This window comes from Arachis stenosperma, chromosome 7 (assembly GCF_014773155.1).
Source record: "Arachis stenosperma cultivar V10309 chromosome 7, arast.V10309.gnm1.PFL2, whole genome shotgun sequence".
Classification (NCBI taxonomy): domain Eukaryota; kingdom Viridiplantae; phylum Streptophyta; class Magnoliopsida; order Fabales; family Fabaceae; genus Arachis; species Arachis stenosperma.
This window is the reverse complement of record NC_080383.1, coordinates 20,858,460-20,868,046: the sequence shown is the minus strand read 5'-3', so window position 1 is coordinate 20,868,046 and position 9,587 is coordinate 20,858,460. Positions and strand designations below refer to the sequence as shown.

General features: G+C 38.0%; 1 non-coding gene across 1 annotated transcript; it reads left to right on the top strand.

Moving 5' to 3' along the window:
• Positions 1-9,098: 9,098 nt before the first annotated feature.
• On the top strand, positions 9,099-9,206 carry LOC130942537 (small nucleolar RNA R71). Its single transcript, XR_009071104.1, has one exon. It is a non-coding gene; the product is annotated as a small nucleolar RNA R71 (small nucleolar RNA).
• The last annotated feature ends 381 nt before the right edge of the window (positions 9,207-9,587 follow it).

Here is a 9,587-nt window from a genome sequence, read left to right as displayed (position 1 = left end):
TATATAATTGCCACTAAAATTTGTTTTTAAAATTTTTTTATCTATTTTTTAGTGGCAATAAAAATAATTGCCATTATAATATATTATAATGACAAATATATAATTACCGCAAAAAGATAACTTAAATTAAGAAATTAGTGGCTATTATGTTATTGCCACTAAAAGTTTGTCGCTAAAACATATTTTCTTGTAGTGACACCCCTACTCTTTTCAATTTGTTGTTGAAATTTTTGACATTTGAAAAGGTTAATGCCTTTTTTAAAAGATTTTTTCATTTGAATTATTGTTATAGTGCCATAAATGTGGGCTCTTTTATGTTGACATTTTTGTTTTTAATTTATTTTAGGCTAATGATGTTGAGAATGAAACTATTACACCAAGAACAGGAAGAACATCATTAGGCGGAAACAATGAAATCGTGAAGACATTGTTTAGAACTATTTTAAAGAATGATTAGTTGTTAAGTCTTGAATATTTTTTAGGGTATTATGTTGCATTTTATTTACTAAACAAACTTATTCAGGTAGTGAACTCATTAGTGGTAGTTGTAATTTATTGAATTTTAACGTGTTTAACTTTTAGGATTAGATATATGAAGACAATGTTGATTAAGGTATTATGCATTTTATTGTAATATAAAGAAGTTATTATTTATTACAATGGGTTATAAATTACATTTATATTTTATATAATTTTATTAGTATTAAAAATTTTCTTATCTATTAATATCTTATAAAATAAAAAAGCATATATATGCATAATAAAAATATTATGCAGTTTTATTTGTGCAGTGCTTTTCAAATTGAGGCAGTTTACAACTCCCACTAATAAAAAAAATAGTTTTTACTCTACATTATTTGCAGGGGTTTAAAACCCCCCACAACCTCAATGTAAGACCGCTATAAAATAGGGTGGTTGGATGCATTAGGAAACCGACGCAATATACTAAAAACCACCACAAATTGCGGAGGGCAAAAAATCCTTGCAATTTAAATTTGAAATAGCGTCGGCTTTTTAAAAACTCTTGTAACTAAATTGCAGGACACCTAACTCTGTCAATTTATGAAACCGACGTTACGCAACTAGTGGGGTTAAAAACTACTGTAAAACCAAAAAATACCCGCAAATTAGCGCATTTTTTGTAGTGTATGGAAGTAACTACTGATAAATAGTAGTCAATGATGACCATGACACTCAATTGAAAAAATACTCCAAAATGGATGGGTCTTTTGATATCAAATTCATAAACTTTGATTAAACAAATAAAAGAGGGTAAAATAGGAACACAACAAAGAGAAATACCAAATGCTTCTAAGCATGAAGGCATTAGTTGAGAAGAGAAATAAATGAAAAACTTAATGTGTCATTGTAGTTGTAAAAACAATCAGAATACTAAAAAATTATTATTATATACAGTATCAGTGAGTTTTAGTAAATTAATTGTCAGAGATATAAAAATTATAGAAAGTGTATTATGACTAAAGGAGAATGATAACTAAAGGGGTTATCTAGTGTAGTTATTAAAAAAAATACTCAATAAAATTGAAATGTTCTATGTCAAAGTAGTATTTCTAATTGTATCAATAAGGTTATGAAGCCAAAGTCAAACCCAAACAAAAAGAAGAACTAATATATCTAATACCATAAAAAAGGCTTACTAATATCCATCTGTTTAAGCTAAGTGTCTAATGCCAATATATATATATATATATATATATATATATATATATATATATATATATATATATATTGCAGTTTAATAAAAGTATGTATAAAAAACACATCTTTTGCAGTTAAGGAGAAAAATATATTAGTGTCAGAAATATAGCATCGATAACTTTAATATTTACAAAAAATATATGAATAGTTGGAAAGCATACTGAACATAAACTTTATGGAAGGCAAATTAGAATCAAAATGGAATTAATTTAAAAGGATGTAAAATAGAGTAACTATGATGAAGAAGTTCTTAACTGTTGTTTATAATTATTTAATTGGAAATGGTATTTAAGTATAATGATTACACAAACTAAATTGATAATTTTAAAGGCAACTAAGCATAAATTGATATATTTAGTGCAACATGATATAGAAATAAACTACAAAGACATCATTCTTGTTTACTCATTTTTTATATATGAACATAAAAATGATCATTTTTATACTATATTAACGTACATTGTTCTCTCATCATTTGAGTAAACAAAAAGTTCTAAAACACTTCCACTTCTAATGTCATTATCCTCTCTAAATGCCTTTCATCCTGTGGTAATATTAACTTCTTGATATAAACTATCTTTTCTCTAGCATAATCCCATCCTGTATCCATAACCAGCAGTGTGCACCATGCGCACTGCATCATACTTTGATGGGAATGCTTTCAATGCAAATTCAATGGGTAATACTTGCACAGTATTTTTTACTTTATGATTAGTTTTGTGTAGGATACATTATGCTAATCAATAAAGTAAAAAATAAAATCTGTAATAACCAATGATGAAGAGCAAATGTCTTGGCCGTTGATTCGACAAATAACTGATATTAGATATGGGAAATCATTTGCGATAGCATGTTTAAAATGAGATATACAAGGAGAATTATATGGAAAGATAGATAGAGGTTGTGTGTTAATATTTGAAATTTGGTGGGAGATAAATTTAGAAGGTAAACCATGAATGATTTTCTTAGAATGTATAAATTTAGAAGGTGAAGCAGGAATGTTTTTCTTAGCATAAATATGACTGCATGGGATAGGTAACTTAATGGGTTGGGAAGCTTAGCTTTCATATCTAAGTGGATTGATGCTATCACCTTTAAGAAACTCATCATCGATTGGAATAGCATTGACATCAAATGAATGCTTAGGCACTTTATTATGGCTAGTGGTGCGCGAAATTGTGAACAATACTTTTTCACAACTCTCATAATCCCCGGTAATGGCTCCAAAAACGTGGTAGCTCAATACCATGGCATTACACAACTTCGCACAACTAACCAGCAAGTGCACTGGGTCGTCCAAGTAATACCTTACGTGAGTAAGGGTCGATCCCACGGAGATTGTTAGCATTGAAGCAAGCTATGGTCATCTTGTAAATCTTAGTCAGGCAGACTCAAATGTGTATGATGATGAATGAAAATAATATAGAATATAAAGATAGTGATACTTATGTATATCATTGGTGTAAGAGCTTCAGACAAGTGTATGAAGATGCCTTCCCTTCCGTCTCTCTGCTTTCCTACTGCCTTCATCCAATCCTTCTTACTCCTTTCCATGGCAAGCTCGTGTAGGGTTTCACTGTTGTCAGCAGCTACCTCCCATCCTCTCAGTGAAAGCGATTGCATATGTCCTGTCACGGCATAGCGGAATTCAGCTGTCGGTTCTCGGTCAGGCCGGAATAATATCCATTGATACTTTTGCGTCTGTCACTAACGCCCTAGCCTGCTAGGAGTTTGAAGCACGTCACAGTCATTCAGTCATTGAATCCTACTCAGAATACCACAGACAAGGTTAGACCTTCCGGATTCTCTTGAATGCTGCCATCAGTTCTTGCCTATACCACGAAGACTCTGATCTCACGGAATGGTTGGCTCGTTTGTCAGGCGAGCACTCGGTTGTCAGGCGATCAACCATGCATCGTGCAATCAGGAATCCAAGAGATATTCACTAAGCCTCAGATGCTTGTAGAACAAGAATGGTTGTCAGTCACCTTGTTCATGGGTGAGAATGGTGATGGGCGTCAATCATCACCTTCATCATGTTGAAGAACAAGTGATATCTTGGACAAAGAACAAGCGGAATTGAATGGAAGAACAATAGTAATTGCATTAATACTTGAGGTACAGCAGAGCTCCACACCTTAATCTATGGTGTGTAGAAACTCCACCGTTGAAAATACATAAGAACAAGGTCTAGGCATGGCCGAATGGCCAGCCTCCCAAAAGAGGGTTCAATCATCAAATCATGATCAAAAGGCTCTCTAATACAATAGTAAAAGGTCCTACTTATAGAAAACTAGTACATAGATGAGTAAATGACAGAAAAATCCACTTCCGGGCCCACTTGGTGTGTGCTTGGGCTGAGCAATGAAGCAATTTCGTGTAGAGACTCTCCTTGGAGTTAAACGCCAGCTTTAGTGCCAGTTTGGGCGTTTAACTCCCAATTAGGTGCCAGTTCCGGCGTTTAACGCTGGAATTTCTTGAGGTGACTTTGAACGCCGGTTTGGGCCATCAAATCTTGGGCAAAGTATGGATTATTATATATTGCTGGAAAGCCCAGGATGTCTACTTTCCAACGCCGTTGAGAGCGCGCCAATTGGGCTTCTGTAGCTCCAGAAAATCCACTTCGAGTGCAGGGAGGTCAGAATCCAACAGCATCTGCAGTCCTTTTGAGTCTCTGGATCAGATTTTTGCTCAGGTCCCTCAATTTCAGCCAGAAAATACCTGAAATCACAGAAAAACACACAAACTCATAGTAAAGTCCAGAAAAGTAAATTTTAACTAAAAACTAATAAAAATATACTAAAAACTAACTAAAAGATACTGAAAACATACTAAAAACAATGCCAAAAAGCATACAAATTATCCGCTCATCACAACACCAAACTTAAATTGTTGCTTGTCCCCAAGCAACTGAAAATCAAATAAGATAAAAAGAAGAGAATATGCAATGAACTCCAAAAACATCTATGAAGATCAGTATTAATTAGATGAGCGGGGCTTTTATCTTTTTGCCTCTGAATAGTTTTGGCATCTCACTCTATCCCTTGTAATTCAGAATGATTGGCTTCTTTAGGAACTTAGAATCCAGATAGTGTTATTGATTCTCCTAGTTAAGTATGATGATTCTTGAACACAGTTACTTATTGAGTCTTGGCTGTGGCCCAAAGCACTCTGTCTTCCAGTATTACCACCGGATACATACATGCCACAGACACATAATTGGGTGAACCTTTTCAGATTGTGACTCAGCTTTGCTAAAGTCCCCAATTAGAGGTGTCCAGGGTTCTTAAGCACACTCTTATTTGCCTTGGATCACAACTTTATTTCTTTCTTTTTCTTTCTTTTTTTTTCGGTTTTTTTTTTTCGTTTGCTTCCTTCTTTCTCTTTTTTTTTTTGTATTCACTGCTTTTTCTTGCTTCAAGAATCATTTTTATGATTTTTCAGATCCTCAGTAACATGTCTCCTTTTTCATCATTCTTTCAAGAGCCAACATTCATGAACCACAAGTTCAAAAGACATATGCACTGTTCAAGCATACATTCAGAGAACAAAAGTAATGCCACCACATCAAAAATAATTAAACTACTATAAAATTCAGAATTCATGCAATTCTTCTCCTTTTCAATTAAGCACGTTTTTATTAAGAGAGGTGATGGATTCATAGGACATTCATAACTTTAAGGCATAGACACTAAGACACTAATGATCACAAGACACAAACATGGATAAACATAAAGCATAAAAATCGAAAAACAGAAGAATAAAGAACAAGGAGATCAAGGAACGGGTCCACCTTAGTGATGGCGGCTCTTTCTTGCTCTTGAAGATCCTATGGAGTGCTTGAGCTCCTCAATGTCTCTTCCTTGTCTTTGTTGCTCCTCCCTCATGATTCTTTGATCTTCTCTAATTTCATGAAGGAGAATGGAGTGTTCTTGATGCTCCACCCTTAGTTGTCCCATGTTGGAACTCAACTCTCCTAGGGAGGTGTTTAGTTGCTCCCAATAATTTTGTGGAGGAAAGTGCATCCCTTGAGGAATCTCAGGAATCTCATGGTGAGAGGGGTCTCTTGTATACTCCATCCTTTTCTTGGTGATGGGCTTGTCCTCATCAATGGGGGTATCTCCTTCTATGTCAACTCCAACTGAATAACAGAGGTGACAAATGAGGTGAGGAAAGGCTAATCTTGCCAAAGTGGAGGTCTTGTCCGCCACCTTGTAGAGTTCTTGGGCTATAACCTCATGAACCTCTATTTCTTCTCCAATCATGATGCTATGAATCATGATGGCCCGGTCTATGGTAACTTCGGACCGGTTGCTAGTGGGAATGATTGAGCGTTGTATGAACTCTAACCATCCTCTAGCCACGGGCTTGAGGTCATGCCTTCTCAATTGAACCGGCTTTCCTCTTGAATCTTGCCTCCATTGTGCGCCCTCTTCACATATAGTTGTGAGGACTTGGTCCAACCTTTGATCAAAGTTGACCCTTCTAGTGTAAGGATGCTCATCTCCTTGCATCATAGGCAAGTTGAACGCCACCCTCACACTCTCCGGACTAAAATCCAAGTATTTCTCCCGAACCATAGTGAGATAATTCTTTGGATTCGGGTTCACACTTTGGTCATGGTTCTTTGTGATCCATGCATTGGCATAGAACTCTTGAACCATCAAGATTCCGACTTGTTGAATGGGGTTGGTAAGTACTTCCCACCCTCTTCTTCGGATCTCATGGCGGATCTCCGAATATTCACCCTTTTTGAGTGAAAAGGGGACTTCGGGGATCACCTTCTTCAAGGCCACAACTTCATAGAAGTGGTCTTGATGCACCCTTGAGAGGAATCTATCCATCTCCCATGACTCGGAGGTGGAAGCTTTTGCCTTCCCTTTCCTCTTTCTAGAGGTTTCTCCGGCCTTGGATGCCATAAATGGTTATGAAAAAGCAACGCTTTTACCACACCAAACTTAAAATGTTTGCTCGTCCTCGAGCAAAAGAAGAAAGAAGAGAGTAGAAGAAGAAGAAATGAGGAAGAGGGGGAAGGTGGTGTGTTCGACCAAGAAGGGAAAGAAGGGGTGTTTAGGTTGTGGGAAAATGAAGGGTTGAAGAAGGGTATATATGAAGGATGGATGTGAGTGGTGAAGAGAAAGATGGGATTTGATAGGTGAAGGGTTTTTGGGGAAGAGGTATTGAGGTGATTGGTGAGTGGGGGAAGAAGAGAGAGAGTGATGGTGGGGTCCTGTGGGGTCCACAGATCCTGTGGTGTCAAGGAAAAGTCATCCCTGCACCAAATAGCATCAAAATCCACGTTTTGAGCTATTTCTGGCGTTAAACGCCGGGCTGGTGCCCATTCCTGGCGTTTAACGCCAGGTTGTTGCCCTTTTCTGGCGTTTAACGCCAGTCTGGTGCCCCTTTCTGGCGTTAAACGCCCAGAATGGTGCCAGACTGGGCGTTAAACGCCCAACTGCTAGGCTTACTGGCGTTTAAACGCCAGCAGCTTCTTCCTCCAGGGTGTGCTGTTTTTCTTCCTGTTTTTCATTCAGTTTTTGCTTTTTTCATTGTTTTTGTGACTTCTTATGATCATCAACCTACAAAAAAGATAAAATAACAAAAGAAAATAGTTAACTATAAAACATTGGGTTGCCTCCCAACAAGCGCTTCTTTAATGTCATTAGCTTGACAGAGGACTCTCATGGAGCCTCAGAAATGCTCAGAACCGTGTTGGAACCTTCCAACACCAAACTTAGAGTTTGAATGTGGGGGTTCAACACCAAACTTAGAGTTTGGTTGTGGCCTCCCAACACCAAACTTAGAGTTTGACTGTGGGGGCTCTGCTTGGCTCTGTTTTGAGAGAAGCTCTTCATGCTTCCTCTCCATGATGATAGAGGGATATCCTTGGGCCTTAAACACCAAGGATTCTCCATTCACTTGAATGATCAACTCTCCTCTATCAACATCAATCACAGCCTTTGCTGTGGCTAGGAAGGGTCTGCCAAGGATGATGGATTCATCCATGCACTTCCCAGTCTCTAGGACTATGAAATCAGTAGGGATGTAATGGTCTTCAATCTTCACCAAAACATTCTCTACAAGTCCATGAGCTTGTTTTCTTGAGTTGTCTGCCATCTCTAATGAGATTCTTGCAGCTTGCACCTCAAAGATCCCTAATTTCTCCATTATAGAGAGGGGCATGAGGTTTACACTTGACCCTAAGTCACACAAGGCCTTCTTGAAGGTCATGGTGCCTATGGTACAAGGTATAGAAAACTTCCCAGGATCTTGCCTCTTTTGAGGCAGTTTCTGCCTAGACAAGTCATCCAGTTCTTTGGTGAGCAAGGGAGGTTCATCCTCCCAAGTCTCATTTCCAAATAACTTGTCATTTAGCTTCATGATTGCTCCAAGGTATTTAGCAACTTGCTCTTCAGTGACATACTCATCCTCTTCAGAGGAAGAATACTCATCAGAGCTCATGAATGGCAGAAGTAAGTCCAATGGAATCTCTATGGTCTCATTTTGAGCCTCAGATTCCCATTGTTCCTCATTGAGGAACTCAGAGGAGATTGGTACACGCCCACTGAGGTCTTCCTCAGTGGCGTCCTCCTCCTCTCTTTCCTCTCCACATTCGGCCATGGTTATGGCTTTGCACTCTCCTTTTGGATTTTCTTCTGTATTACTTGGGAGAGTACTAGGAGGGAGTTCGGTAATTCTCTTGCTCAGCTGACCCACTTGTCCTTCCAAATTTCTGATGGAGGACCTTGTTTCATTCATGAAACTTTGAGTGGTCTTTATTAGATCAGAGACCATTGTTGCTAAGTCAGAAGTATTCTGCTTAGAACTCTCTGTCTGTTGCTGAGAAGATGATGGAAAAGGCTTGCCATTGCTAAACCTGTTTCTTCCACCATTATTATTATTGAAACCTTGTTGAGGTCTCTCTTGATTCTTCCATGAGAAATTTGGGTGATTTCTCCATGAAGAATTATAGGTGTTTCCATAGGGTTCTCCTAGGTAATTCACCTCTTCCATTGAAGGGTTCTCAGGATCATAAGCTTCTTCCTCAGATGAAGCTTCCTTAGTACTGCCATGTGCATTTGCATTCCAGACAGACTCTGAGAAATTAAATTGACTTGTTGAGTCAATATCTTGTTCTGAGCCAATATGGCATTCAGAGTGTCAATCTCAAGAACTCCTTTCTTCTGACTAGTCCCATTGTTCACAGGATTTCTTTCAGAAGTATACATGAATTGGTTATTTGCAACCATTTCAATTAGCTCTTGAGCCTCTGCAGGCGTCTTCTTCAGATGAAGAGATCCTCCAGCAGAGCTATCCAAAGACATCTTGGATAGTTCAGAGAGACCATCATAGAAAATACCTATGATGCTCCATTCAGAAAGCATGTCTGAGGGACATCTTCTGATTAATTGTTTGTATCTTTCCCAAGCTTCATAGAGGGATTCTCCATCCTTCTGTCTGAAGGTTTGGACTTCCACTCTAAGCTTACTCCATCTTTGTGGTGGAAAGAACTTTGCCAAGAAGGCATTGACTAGCTTTTCCCAAGAGTCCAGACTTTCTTTGGGTTGAGAATCCAACCATATTCTAGCTCTGTCTCTTACAGCAAAAGGGAATAGCATCAGTCTATAGACCTCAGGGTTAACCCCATTAGTCTTGACTGTGTCACAGATTTGCAAGAATTCAGCTAAAAACTGATGAGGATCTTCCATTGGAAGTCCATGGAACTTGCAATTCTGTTGCATTAGAGAAACTAATTGAGGCTTAAGCTCAAAGTTGTTTGCTCCAATGGCAGGGATAGAGATGCTTCTCCCATAGAAATCAGGAGTAGGTGCAGTGAAGTCACCCAGCACCTTCCTTGCATTGTTGGC